Here is a 15,122-nt window from a genome sequence, read left to right as displayed (position 1 = left end):
CTTAAGAGCCAACCCAATTTGGCGAATCTTTAATAAACTGTTTTTCTTTGGTTTAAGAAGGCTTGAGTCAAATTCATTGAGCAGGACCTGGAATATTTGTATTTTGGGGTCCCCAGCACCCCTAAACCTCATCATATGGACTCCTTTCTTTGCTTTGTCCTTCCTTTGCCTACTGACTGTCTGTCTATAACTCTGCTATTGTTAATGCTCTCTCACTGCTACCCTTTTGTCTTCTTTCTTCCCAGCTTTATGCAAGGGGATTTTACATTCTGTTCCAGAAATTATATTAATGCTTTGAAATGAAACTTTTTTTCAAAATACTTGCCTTATAGCTACTTTACCAGAGAGCCATGTGTATAATAACAGTATGGAAATCCTCCTTTGTGGGCACAGATGGTGCTGCCACACTAATAATAATGAAAATAATAACAATTCTTTGGATATATGTTGATTTCTCTCTCTGAGGTGCTCAAAGCACACATTATTTCAAGCTAGTAAAATGCCTTGGTCTCTTATGAGGAACAGCCCTAGTAATTTACATTCAAAATGCACATTGTTTAGTAGGGTTTTTAGCTTTGCAAGGCTGTGTTATACTTTCAGTTTATTATATCCCAAAGTGTTTTTTCTTGGGAAAACTAAAGGTTTAGCATTTTTCCCCCTCCTGTCCTCATTGTCTCATCCTCCCTGAGAATTTTTTTTTTTTGCAAGAGCAAAGAGCTCTTTTTGACATATGAAAACCAGCATGCAAATCACTAAATAAAACATTCAAAAACATTTAGTAAGTACTTACAAAGCTCTGCAGATATAAGAAAAAGCAAAACTTCTGCCCTTGAGGAACTCTCAAAGGGGAGACAAGTCCTTCAGCTCTGCTGCTTACTACAAACTCACAGAATGCCAGAGCAAGAAGGGACATTAAAACTCTGATTTCATTTGATGCCCTCACTTTGCAGATGAGGAAGGTCAAGCCAAAGTGTTCAATGGTTCACCTGAGGCAGTTACTGAGTGGAAGAGTCAAGATTCTAATCTGAATCTTCTGACTCTCATCTCATTGTTCTTCCCACAAAATCACACTGCCTCTTTACCTTCATGACTTTGGGCAAGTTATTTCACTATTTTTTTAGTCAACAAGTCCACAAGCATTTATTCTGTGCCAGGCATTGTGCTAAGTGCTAGGGATACCAAGGAATACAAAAGACAAGTCCCTGCTCTCAAGGAGTTCACAGTCTAATGCAGTAAACAGCATGCAGTTAACAATGTATGAACAAGATATTTACAGAGGAGCAATAGGAAATAATCAGAGGGAAGGATAAACAGAAGGAAGGAACTAGAATTCACTGGGGTTGGAAAAAGCTTCCTATAAAAGGCAAGATTTTAACTGAGACTTTGAGGAAGCCAGGGAAGGCAAGAGAAGGAGATGAGGAGGGAGATAATTTCAGGCATGAGAGACAGCCAGAGGAAATTCTTGGAGTCAGGAGATGGACTGTTAAGTGCAAGGAAGGTCAAGGGGGCTTCAGTTCTTTTATTTATAAAATTAGAGGTTGAACTAGATTATTTCTAAAGTTTTAGATGTTAGCAACTGGTTTAATGATTGGTCATTGATTTATTTATGAGTCCATATTGTAAAATAATGTTGGACCTGGAGTCAAGAGAAATCAGGGTTTGAATATCGCCATATTACTGGGTGACCCTGGGCAAGTCATATGACCTCTATGAACCTCAGTCTACAAAATGGAGGAGATAAATATCTAACTCAAAGGGTTGTTGTGAGGAACATGTATTTGTAAAACACTTTACAAATCTTTAATTATTATGGAAATACAAGATAGAACAATAACAATCAGTAATCATGTATTTAATACTATTATTACTGTATCAGACTTCAGCATCAGTGTAATTATTTACAATATCATATTAATAATTCATATTTATATGAAAGTAATACTATGCTATAATATTGTATGATTTAATCTTATTCTTATTATCATTACTATATTAAATCACAAAGGAATAAAGCTCTAAGGTTGATCAACTAATGATTGTTTTGAATGAAACTTGGACACAGGAGCAATGCAAGTAAGCAGCCAGGTGGCACAGTGGATAAAGCATTACACTTGGAATCAGGAAGACCTGAGTTCAAATTTATCTTTAGATATTAGTTATGTGACCCTGAGCAAGTCATTTAATCTCTCTGTGTCTCTATTTCCTGATCTATAAAGTAAGGATAATTGTCTCTATCTTATAGGGTTGTGAAGATTGAATGAGTATATGTAGAGCTATATTTGTGTTGTTACATCAAGGCCTAAGGGAGAACAAAGTTGGTATACTTTGAGCACAAGTTTTGATATACTGCTGTCAATGTCATAGATTAGTGAACTCATTAGCCATTAATAGTGATAAGTGACATTCCTATGGCACTCGGAGGTTTACGAAGTATTTTTCTCACATTAATTCTGCCAGGTACATGGTGCAAATGTTATTATCTCCATTTTTAAAATAAATAAATAGGAACAGAGAGGCAAGGGAGATCAGAGGAAACTGGAGCTAGAACCTCAAGGGTCATTGGTGGTCATCTAGTTCAGATTGACTTCTCTAGTGCAACTCCCTAGTGAGGCCCAACTAGATAAAAATGTAATTGGGAAATTTTAACAGAATAAAAATACAATACCACAAATAATGTTAATTTGTGGGTTTCTAAGTTAATATGAAGCCTGTAGGGATCTGTTTCTATTGTGAAAGTCCAGATGATTCACTTTACAGAGGAGGAATCTGAAATCCAGAGAGGATCATGCAGATCCTAAATAAACTGATCATGATGCCATAGGATTACAGAGTTAGGACTAAAAGAGAACCATAGTCATCATCTAGTTTAACGCTCCTCCCCTCCATTTTACAGATAAATGGAGTCCCAGGAATGTTAAGGGACTCACCCAGGTCAATTGCACAGCTTGGATTCCAACTGAGGTACTCTTACTCTGAATTCAGCACTCCTGCTGTTCACAATGGCTTGGCCAGGGCAACACAGCCAGTAAGTGTCAAAGCTAGGAGGCAAAGTCAGAATTCGGATTTCTGAGCCCAATATTCATTCCATGCCATGATATTTTCTCTTTACCAGATAATGTTGTCATTGTCACTAGTGTTTCCTGGATGCCATCCTAGGCAGAGTTGAGGAAAGTCTAAATGAAAAAGGGGACATAAACTTTGCCATTGGAAAGAATATGCTTTAACTTAATGCCACAGGAGTCATGGAGATAGGGATGGCCAACAAGTACTTGGGCTCTTGGGTGCCTTCAATAGTGGAAACAGTAATAGCATTGAAAAAAAGAGTTTTAGATTTTGGTCTGTCTTCTGGAGACTATGGCTATGTAAAGACACATGAAGCATGTTAAAGGTATTTTCTATAGTCTTTGTATTCAAGCTTTAATAAAGCATGACGTTCTCTAAGTTTCCCCATTTCTCAATTCAATTTGTCCTCACTGATTCTAAAAGCCCCCAAAGAATTTTCTAGGTACACGTTTCACTTTGCTGGTGTAAAAATGGTTACATCATAGATAGTTGAGGAAACTCAGCCTGGACTTTCATGTCATCATTGACTGCACCATGCCATGTTGCATGTTAATAAAAACAGACCAAAAATATTCCAGTGGATTCCTATTGCCTATAGGATAAAATCCAAATTTCTTACCCAGGCATTGAAAGCTTTAGGATTTTCTCCTGAAGTACCTGATAAACCTTATTTTCACATTCTTCCATCTCAACCCTTCCTTTAATTCAAGACAGACTGGTTATTTATTTCATTGTCTCATGGAAAGGTCATGCTTATTATTAAGGCTAAGACTTTAGTCCTATCATTTCCAGTTCCTTTTTTTTTGTTTTTTTTTTGCATTGTGTTTCACAGATGGAGACATGGGAGGGCTGCTAGCAGGTGTTCTAGCACAGGTTCACTCTTGATCCAGGCTGACAGGATGACAGGAATGGAATCCTAATAAGGTGTTAAATAAGCTTACTTTATTCTAGTCAAGTCTTTTCAAAAAGGGTTTGTTAATAGTGGGAGCACTAATTCCTGCAGCTTCCCTATGACTCTTCTTGCAGGGGTAGATGAGAATATAGTAGGACCTACATTTCCTACAGGTCCCCTAAGCCTCATTGAAGACTGGTTGAGGCAGGTACATGCATTCCTTTATGCATTAACCAAATCCCCACTTACTGACCAGTGCACACTTAATTTATAGGGCATCAGACAAAGAACAAAATTTGCCAACATTGAACTCACAGGTTAACTTGAGCAATATCATTCAGTGCAAGTCTAGTAAGTATTACATTGTCATCTCTTTATCCCACTGTGCAGTTGCAGTGGAAACTCTTTACAACCATGATCATGGGAATTATCTAATTACCTAACACTTGGGAAGTAGAGATTGCCATGGCTATGGATCCTGGGAACCAAACTCTAAGAAAGAATAACAAAAATCCACCTTGCATACACATTGATATCTTCAGAACCTCTACTGTGGTACTCTCCTCGCCTTATTGGTGGCTCCCTCTTTGGGACCAACATTAAGGTTCCAGTCATGTTTCACTTCACTCATGCTGGACACTCTTCAGAATCACATCACCCTTAACAGGTAAGGTATCCTTCCTCTCTATTCTCCTCTTTCTCTTTCCCTTTTATTTATTGTCTTCTCCCATTAGAATGTTAACTCCTTGAGGGTAGACAGAGTCTTGTTTTATTGTATCTCTTGGCACAGTGTGTGTGACACATATTAAGTGCTTAATGAATGCACTTTTATCTATATCTGTCTGTCTGATTCTGTCTCTCTTGATTTATCTCTTAACCATTGGAAATAGCTTGTTGCTGCTTTTTACCTATCTTATGTATTCTTCAAAGCCTAACTCAAGATACACCTCCTTCAGGAAGTTTTCCCTAACAGATCCCACAGTGAACTTAGCTCCTCTTTCTCCCATTGTACTTAGTGTCCATATCATGTTTTAAGCACTCAACCAGTGAGTGCTTTTGATTGAGGGTATATTGAATATTGCTTTTTTTTTGTTATTTGTTTCATGCATGTATATCTTTTCTTTTCTTTTTTTTTTAAACTAAATTCTATGTTCCTAAAGGATGGGAATTGTATCTTACCTTTTTTGATATCATCCTTAGCATCAAACAGAGTGCTGTGCTTTTAGTAGGCACCTAATAAATCTGTTAGATGGATAGATGTATAGACAGCTGAATGAATGAATGAATGAATGAGGAAATTAGTAGGATCTGGGGACCAGAAGGTAAGATCTATTTGGGGAGGCAGAAGCAAAGGGTTTGACCCTGATGAAGCAGAGAATAAGATTGAGACTATCAAGGGAATATAAACCTCCTGAGAATCTAGTATGAAGGTCTCTGGACTAGGAAGAGACTTAGACTAAGGTATCTTGGTTTATACCTGGAATGGCCCTCCATCTTTTCTTTTTCTGTTGAATTCTTACCTATCCAACTCAAATGCCTACTGTTCCAGGAAGCCACTATTCCCCCAGTGGTGATGACCTTTGTTTTCAGAGTTTACCTATGACTGTTTTATAATTTTAGAGATTTATCCCTCTTGGGGGGGGGGGTGGGATGAGGGATTGGAAGGAGAAATAGATTTGCTATTTTATTGTAATTGGGAACTCTCAGCGAAGAAACTCTCTTTGCAAATGCAGATTGGCCCCTACTCTTCAACTTAGTTTTATTGTTGTTTGGAACACTGAGAGTAAAGTGACTTTCCCAGGTTCATGAAGCCAATAAGCTTCAATGATAGGACCTGGAATCAGGTCTGATCTGCTTGGAGGCCTGATATCTAACCACTGTTCCAGAATTCCTTTACTGTAGCAGTCAAGTTGCCTCTTCCTCTTAATCAGAATTCCTAGGGCAGCTGGTTGTCAGTCACTGGCTTTTCCCTTTTCATTCATCTAACTATAATAGTAAGGGAATTTGAAGATCTTTCCTGTCCCTTAATAGACACATGTGAGCTGCTTTGAGCTTTGGCCCAGCCCACAGCTGAGTCACATGGAGCTAATGGTGAGAGAAGCTTGCTGAATGGGTGGAGCGGAAAGGTGTATCAGTTAGCACTCCAACATACACGGGGGGGGGGGGGGGGGGGGGGGGGGGGGGGCCTCTCACAGGTTCATAAAAGGAAAGCAACTTTGAAGGGATTAACAATCACTTTAATTAAGCCCAGCATTTCCAAACTGCTTGACCATTGCATACATACACAGTTACCAGAGAGGGAAGTATCAACTTTTGGGTGCTGGGTGTGACGGGGCTCCTTAGCACCTTCCCAGATTCTCTCTGGCCAAAAAACTATTTTCAGTCAGTGCCTCTGATTGAATAATATGATTGGGGAGTATCTTCCCCACCCATTGATGGGTCTGCCCATTGAGGAAAGCTTGATTAGGTGAGTTGTTTTGTAGGAGGGTCCCAAGTACCTTTTCTTTTTTCTATTGAGGCACTGGGTCAGAGGGTTATGCCCTCTGGTTCTAAAAAGTGTATAAATACTCTGAGGGTGAGGTTTTACTTTGGGGCTTACTAACTGAAAGTGTTTCTTTGGCCAGAGAGACTCTGGGAAGTTTCCTCCTCTTTCTCCGGGCCAATGCTAAGATTAATGCTTCCCTTTCTGGTAACTGTGAATGTATGTAATGGTCAGACATATGTATTCATGTAATGGTCAAGCAGTTAATCACTGTCTGTTGATTTATTTTTAATTTCTCTGAAATTTTGATTTTGATTTTCTCTGATACCTGTGCTTGATTAAAGTGATTGTTAACCCTTTGAAAGTTGCTTTTCTTTTATGAATGCAGATCTAAGAAGCTGTTGTAGTAGGCCCTCCTGTGTATATTGGGGTGTTTACTGATACAGAAGGTACCCCAGAAAGAATGAGGTGGAGCTGAGGGAGAGAGAGAGAGACAGACAGACAGAGAGAGTCAGACAGAGAGAGAGAGAGAGAGAGAGAGAGAGAGAGAGAGAAGCAGAGCTGAGGCAGAGCAGAGCAGAGAAGCTAGCATGAGTGAGAGGGGGAGTGATTTTGCCTGAGGGAGCTTGTTTGTGGGGAGGCCTGAGGGAGGGAAGGCTTGGTATGGCTGTGCTCTCTTTACTGATAATGTGTATAGATTTCTTTGTTACTATGATGGATCTGACTTTCTGATATCTGAGTAAATATTTTCGATTCATCTTTAGGAAGAGAGTTTATATTTTGTGAATTTACCCTGAAAGTACACATACATATCCATAGCAATTGCTGTGAGTATCACATTGGTATTACACTAATGGTTCTGATCGAGGTCTAAATTCATCTGGCTTATGGCTTCACTCACTAAAAGGCCCTTCTTTCTCTCGAAGCTGTTAATAACAGGCATCTGTGCAAAACATCATTTTCTTAGTAAACAGTTGAATCAGATTAGATAAAGCAGTACAAAGGAAGTATAGACATATCTATCAGAAGTAGTAAACATTTCTCTTCCCTAGTCTTTTTTGGGAGGTGTACTTTCACTGGCAATAGTTCCCTTTGCTCATAGGGAAAGAAATACCAAGTTTTGGTGCTTAAACAAATCTTCCCCATTCTGGGTACAAACCTTGAGTCACTTGCAGTCCATATCACTAGGTGTCAAAATTCCCACTTGTCTAATGACGACATGAATTTAGATTATACCCTGTTCCTCTCCTTTACTTTCCTCATCTTGGCCCTCATTCCCTCTGTGACTCCTACCTGTGTCTTCTCTGCTCATAGAATGGGTAGTTTCTAGGTTTGGACTTTTTGTTTTGGTTTTGCCAGGTATGGAGACAGCCCAAAGCACAGAGACATCAGGGTTGTCCTTCTTTTGTCCTTCACCTGGAAAATTCCAGGACTAGAGAAGACTACTGTATTTAGGCCCCTGCAGAAAATTTTAGACCTACTAAGACCTGCCTCAGTAACCCCAATAGCCTTCTAAAAGGTTTAGTGGGTGGGGGGTGAGGGTGGGGAAGAGCATACCAGAGTCCATCACCAAGTCTGTTCAAATTACCTGGGTTTGTGTCACATCCCCCTACTGAGGACAAAGGTTACTTTAGTGTATCTAAATTCAGTATCTCTTCTAGTGCCTAGCATGATTTCCTGCAGACCATGGCTGCTTAAAACATTGTGCTGTTTATTGTTGAACAAAGGAGTTCCAGACTGAGGGGTAATAAACAATTTATTGCCTAAGCTCCCCTTTCTCCATTTTGCATTTATGTTTGCCTACTATAATGGACTTTATTTCCTCATATATCCCAGTGCTTGCCTTCAAAGAGCCTGGCGTCAGAGTACATTGGTGTCATGACAGAGGTGATGAAGAGGGGTAGAGGAAGGAAGTGTAAAGTTCTAAGACCAAGGCTACAAGGGAGATCACCAAACTCTTTGAAAGGAGTACAGAAGGCAGAGAGCTTGGTGATGAAGGGTCACCTGTCTCCTTGACTCTAATCCCAACCCAGTGCTCCGTGATATGTCACCTGGCACACCAACCAACTTGACTGGGACCATTACTGTGAAGTGGAGATTAGAACTTTAGGAAAATATTTTTCATAAATTTCAGATTGGGTACAAATGAAAGTTTATTTTGACAAGAAAAGTAATAAAAAAAATTGAAAAGATCTATCAACAAGTTTCAAGTTGTCCCTAGGGAAGTTGTAGGAACATTTTGTTGAAAATCAAATAATGGAATATGGTGAAAAAAATACAATAATCATATCTGATATGCATTCTAATGGTGCAAGTCTTAGGAGCTAATTCTTTAATGAATAAACATGAATAGAATCCTCTCAGTTTCCTTTTCAATGTTGCCTAATGGATATAACATACTGATAAGCACTTTTTGTTGTCTGTATTAAAGAAGCTGCTTTTCCTCTGATAAGGGTGATGCAGTCTTGAACTTCTACCTGCTTAAATCTCTTTGGGCTCTTTTTGATGGCACTTTTTCAGCTACTTCTGAAATAGCCAGGCTCCCAGCCCAACCCCACTAATCCCCACTCCCAACTCCTCCCCCCATTCCATACCTACTTGTTTTTCAGGAGCACTGTTGCATTGAGATAACCATGCTTTTTAATTTACCAATTTCCCTGATAGCAATTATTAGCAGCAGGATCAGATTAATCTGAAAATACCTGGAATTAGTTCACAGGATGATTTTAAACAAAACATGAAATTTCAGCAAAACACAATTAGGTTTGGAATTCTTTTGAACTGGATCACCAGCAGCTTCAAATGCAATAATGATGATGACAGCTAACCTTTATATAAAGCTTTAAGGATTGCAGAGTATATACTTACACATATAAATATAAAACTTTCTCTTTCTTTGTGAATATGTGTGTATATAAAACCTCATTAGATCCTCACAGCATATTATACTATATATATATGTACACACACACACACACATTTTATAGATGAAGAAGCAGAGACTTTGAGAGAGTAAAAGACTTATCTAGGGTCACACAACTATTAAATGACTGAGACAAGGTTTGTACTCAAGTCCTCCTGACATCAAGTCCAAATCTCTTCCTTTTCTTCTCTCTCCCTTTCCTTCTCTCCCTCCCAATGGCAATGAGTGCTAAAGTCAAAAACAACTGTTTAAAAAAAATGTTTTTTTAAGTTATGATGAGGCAAATCGGCAGACCAATGAAGGGATAGAATTGCTGTTAATTTAGATTAATTTAGATAGGATGGTAATAATGGATGATGGAGAGAAATCTGACTACTCCATTCACATATTACCTTTATTTTCTCAAAGAAGGAGAGCACTTTGGTTAACAGGTAATTGAAAACAAAAATAAATGAGTGCTTGGGAAGAAAGATTTTAGGCATTCTCATCATATTTTACTGAAAATACTTGTGTATAAAATTTCTGAAAAATTATGTGGAATTTTATGAATACTAAAGGGCCATAGATGGATGAGTGTTGTCCCAATTTTCTGAAAAAAAAGAAAGTAAATATCTTTTATTCAAGTAAGAATAAGGTATGTTACTTTGACTTCCATTACTGGCAAAATTTTAATACTACTAAAATGATTACTTATAAAAATATTGACTAAAATACATTATGGATTTATCAATAACAGGGCATACCAGACTTATTTCATTTTCTTTTTGGAACCCCTCATGTTGCTAACCTGGTAGTTTGGAACAAAATGCCATAGGTATAGATCCAGGTATACCTGGATTTGAACATAACATTTAAAAAGTTTCTAATGTAATCCTTGTTGACCAGAGGGAAAGAAGTGGGCTAGATGAGAATATACTCAAGTAGGATAGGTCTAATTGAATATTTAGAACCAAAGAGAACCTCATGCATATTTTTATCAGTGACATAGAGAAAAAAAGGAAAGAAAAAAGTTCCATAACTTTATTATACATATATATATATATGCAAGTTGTGCATAATAGATTTGAAATTTCATGCACAATTATCTTTTTAAAAATTCTATTATGTTATGGAAATGTTTGTGTCATTTCATAAATTAAAAATATATTTTTTAAAGTACATGGGCTGCCTCTGGAGGTAATGGATTCTCCTCACTGGACATCTTCAAGCAGAGGAAGGATGTTCATTTGTCAGGGATGTCATAGCAGTTCTTGCTCAGGCACACCTTGGATTTGATGACTTTTACTGTTAGTTCCCCCTCTGTGATTCTGTTCTTTTACGATTGTATAGGTGAATGTTTTTATACATTGTTTTATTCATTACAATATTATGAAAAGTATTTTCAAGCACTATCTTAAGAGTGTATTTAGTATCACAGTAAATTAACTCCAGTGATTACCTACAAAAATATATATTAAACTATCTTATCTTATTGAGGAAACCCTCATGTTCAGTCTCTTGACTCTGTTCTCTCTCTCTCTCTCTCTCTCTCTTTCATTTGACTGAAAGCCATGGTCCACTTAACACTTGAAGATTGGAGCATTTTATTAATTTTCTAAATTAGATTCCTGCCTTTAATCTCTTCTCCAATCTATCCTGCAAAAATCTGTAACATCCATTGCCCTAAACACTGTTTCTACCAGCTGGATATAATGGGAAGGGAGTAAGATTTGGGAGAACTGGCTTTCAAATTCTGGGTCTGCCACTAACTGGCAGAGTGACCTTTGTTGAGTCACAATTTTGAGACTATCTCATCATCTACAGATGGGAGGTTGGAGGCTGACAAGCTGGTTTCTAAGGACCCAAAGTTTCCAGTTGCAAAAGTAAAATTATATGAGAAGCAATGTGGTACACTGGATCACACTCAGAGTCAAAATGACTTAAAATCGGTTAATTCACGACAAATGGGTTTAGTCTCACCTCTTATATATGATGCCTGTGGCAAGTAACTTCTCTATCATCACCTGTAAAATGAGGATAATAATAGACTCACATCAGGGGTGATAACATATGTAAAGTGCTTTGCACACCTTAAAACACTGTGTAAGTGCTAGCAATTATATATTATATGTAAATAGAATATATACAGTATATAATATATTAGTATATAATATCTGCATATATTATATGTAAGTGCTAGTAATTGCATATATATATAATTACAAATATGCAATAATTGTATGTTTATATGGTGTATGTTACTTTCCACATCAAGCTTTTTGAGGGCAAGAATTGCTTCATTTTTCCTTTAATATTCCCAGCTTGTAGCCCAGTAATTGGCACTCGGTAGGGGCTTAATACATGATGTTTGATTGAGATTATCTTTTCTGTGAAAAACTTCCTAACTACCTTCTGAACTTCTGAAGAGCATTTTATTCGTATTACTTATTTGATATTTAGTCAAATGTTGTTGTATTTCTTCTTACATTATAATTGTTTGCATTCAATTTATTTTCAGAAGTTCAAGTTTCTTCATGGTAGAGTGCTGGATCTGAACTCAGGAAACCCCTTGTTCAAATCCAGCCTCAGAGATTCACCAGCAGTGTGACATTGGTTAAGTCACTGGACCTCTATCTCCCTATGCTTCCTCATCTGTAAAATGAGACTAACACCACCTACCTCCCAGAGAAGATGTGAGGATAAAATGAGATAATATTTGTAAAATGCTTTGCAAATTTTAGATCACTGTATAAGTACCAGCTATATTATCCCATTGTGCATTATTATTAACAATACTGTATTATTAATACATTAATGTAATTTGACTGGGGACTGACAATGATTTGTTAATTTTTTTTTTTTATCTTTCTACCCATCTCTGGAGAAAGAACTGTTCAGGATAGGATCTCTCAACTAAACTATATGCTCTTTGAATTTATATGTGATTGTCTCTAATATGATTCACAGCTCCTGGTACTATCCCTTGAATACAGTAGGTTCTCACTAGCTATTTCTTGATTGATTAATTAAATGAATCACAGTCAATAAAAATGCATTAATATATAAAGGGATCAACACTTTTACCTGCTTTATCTAATTACAAATGAGCTCTAATGGTCCTTATAATTTTATCACCCGAATTCCTCTTTCTAGATATGGATGCAAATGTTGAAGATAAATTAGTGAGATTAGAATGCAGTAAATTATGAAAGGAGAGACCATAAATCTTTATTATGTATGTCCAACTGAGTTTCCTATTCTTCTGAAAAGAAGTTATGACCACCTACTTATAATAGCTCTCCCCTCTACACATCAGTAACTCCTCTGCAAATTTCCTTCAGAAGAAAAGAAATCCACAGAACATCCCTGCTATCCCCCACGACTGAATGTCTGCCACTTCATGACCCCAGTTGGGCTTTTCTTGGCAAAGATACTAGAGTATCTCCTTCTCTAGCTCAATTTTACAGATGAGGAGACTGAGTAAAGTGACTTGCCCAGTATCACAAAGCTAGAAAGTATCTGAGGCCAGATTTGAACTCAGATCTTCCTGACTCCAGGCCAAGTGCTCTATCCACCGTGCCACCTAGCTGCCCAAGACTGAAGTAGAAAGTTTCTATTACAAAGAGGTGAAATTAGTGTTATGCTGGTAAAGGAAGCCTATCCTCTCTCCTCTATAACACAGACTTTCAAGTACTGTTGGTGCTGAATAATCACTATAGAATAATTATGTAAAAATTAATCAAGTAAAATAGAATGTTAGAGTTAGAAATAGCCTTAGAGGTCATTAAATCCAATCCTCTTATTTTATAGTGAGGATACTGAAGATTACTATAAGTCAGAGTTTTTCCATTGTTTGCTCATTTTCCCAACCTATTAAGTGACTTTTAACTCTTAGTTAAAGTAGGGATCTGCTTCGAAGGTGGAGGGTGCACTGTCCCAAGTTTCAGGGGTTTTGTGTAGCTGTTTTCAGAAATACTTTTAGGGATCTATAAGTTTTTAGTTATTCCAAGGTGGTATGATCTAAAGAGAATTTTTTACTACTCTCCTGACCTGTGCTCTGGTCTGTGAGCAGCTCCAATCACTCTTTTCTGCCCTGGAACTGTGAGGAGGGTCCTGCCCTCCACTGTGACACTGTGCTGGTGCTCCTCCTCATGCTGGGACTGACACGTAAGAAAGTGACGTGCATCTGAGTATGGAGTCCTGCCTTAGTGCTAGCAGAAAGACCCCGTAATCTCCTTCTGACCAGTTGTTCCACCCCCTTACCATATTTGGACTGAGAGTTCCAGAAGCAGCTGTTGTCATTGCTGAGTCAATCACTCCAAAGACATGCTCCTGGTTTGCTGGGGCTGGGGCTGTGCTGGCACAGCCCACACTGAACTTTGCTCCACTCTCACTCTGGTACAACAGACATTTCCCACCAATTCTCCAATTTGTTCTGGGATGGAAATTTGTTTCACTCCATCTTCCTGTGGGTTTTGCTGCTCTAGAATTTGTCTAGTCTAGAGTCATTTTTAAAGGCATTTGGAGGAGTTTGGGGTAGAGCTCAGGCAAGTCCTTGCCTTTACTCCACCATCTTGGCTCTGATACCAAGAACCACTAAAGAGGTGAAGTGATTTACTGAAGATGTTACTTCTTAGATCCATAAAGCATTAGTGTTGAAAGTTCCTTACAATCTATGTCAGACATTTCCTCTTCTATCAAGCCTTCCCTGGTACCTCCTCATTATTTTCTCTTTTATATATATATGTGTATATGTGTATGTATATATGTTTATATATGTATGTGTGTGTGTATATATGTTTATATATGTATGTGTACATATGTATATATGTTCTTTGAAAGTACCATATTCTAATTTATATATGAAGCAGTCTTATACTTATCTATGCAATTGTTTCCATCCTCCTTCCTCTGGTAGATTTCTGAAGAGTAATCAGTGATTTATTATTTATCTTCTGTCTTCTATAGCACAGTCAGGTAAAAGCAAATGTTAAATATCGAAAGTGGATGAAAGAATAAAGGAAGAAAAGAAAGAAGGTGGATAGGAAAGGAGAAAGGAAAGAAAGAAGTAAGAGGAAGGAATGAGGAAAAGGAAAAAAGAGGGAAGAGGAAGGAAGGAAGCAATTTGTATTCCCAACAGTCTTTAAATTTAGAAAAGGAAAAAACTTTTCATAATATACGATTGGGAGAGTAAGGTAAATTTGACTCAGGTTTTCATATGATTGGACAGGTAGGTTTGGTAGCTTGCCTCAAGTATTGCTGCAAGGAGAGATAGTAACTTATGAGTGTGGAAAGAAATACATGAGAAAAGACAATCTAGCACCAAGGAAAGCAGTCTGCTAAAAAAAAAATCATGTGGGTGGAACAAGGTTTTTAAAACGGGCTGTATGGTGAATTGGAGAGCCAATTCAGGGAATGGAAGCATAGAGCTCAAAGGTCAAGGAAATTTTTTTTTTGTCTCTAGTTTTCTAGTCTGAGGCAACTAGATTTTTGAAGTCAATATGTACTAAGTTAAAATATGACTAAAAAACTGGTACTAATTATGGTAAATAATGTATTTTCAGTTTAAGTCTAAAGTTGGTTGTCTTAAGTACTCACTAAGCAAGTGTTTACTTAAATGGAATTTTTTCAGACCTATTCATCTGCACCCTTGCCTTTAGCCTTCTTATGGCTTTTTTTAAAAAAAGCATGACAATAGTTCTGTGTATTAGGCTTGTGCATTTAATATTCCAGAGTTTTGGCATTAAAATATTTTTTATAAAGATAAAACCCAGAATGCAATA

This window comes from Notamacropus eugenii, chromosome 4 (genome assembly GCF_028372415.1).
Source record: "Notamacropus eugenii isolate mMacEug1 chromosome 4, mMacEug1.pri_v2, whole genome shotgun sequence".
In the NCBI taxonomy this organism is placed as follows: Eukaryota; Metazoa; Chordata; class Mammalia; order Diprotodontia; family Macropodidae; genus Notamacropus; species Notamacropus eugenii.
This window is presented reverse-complemented; position numbering follows the sequence as displayed.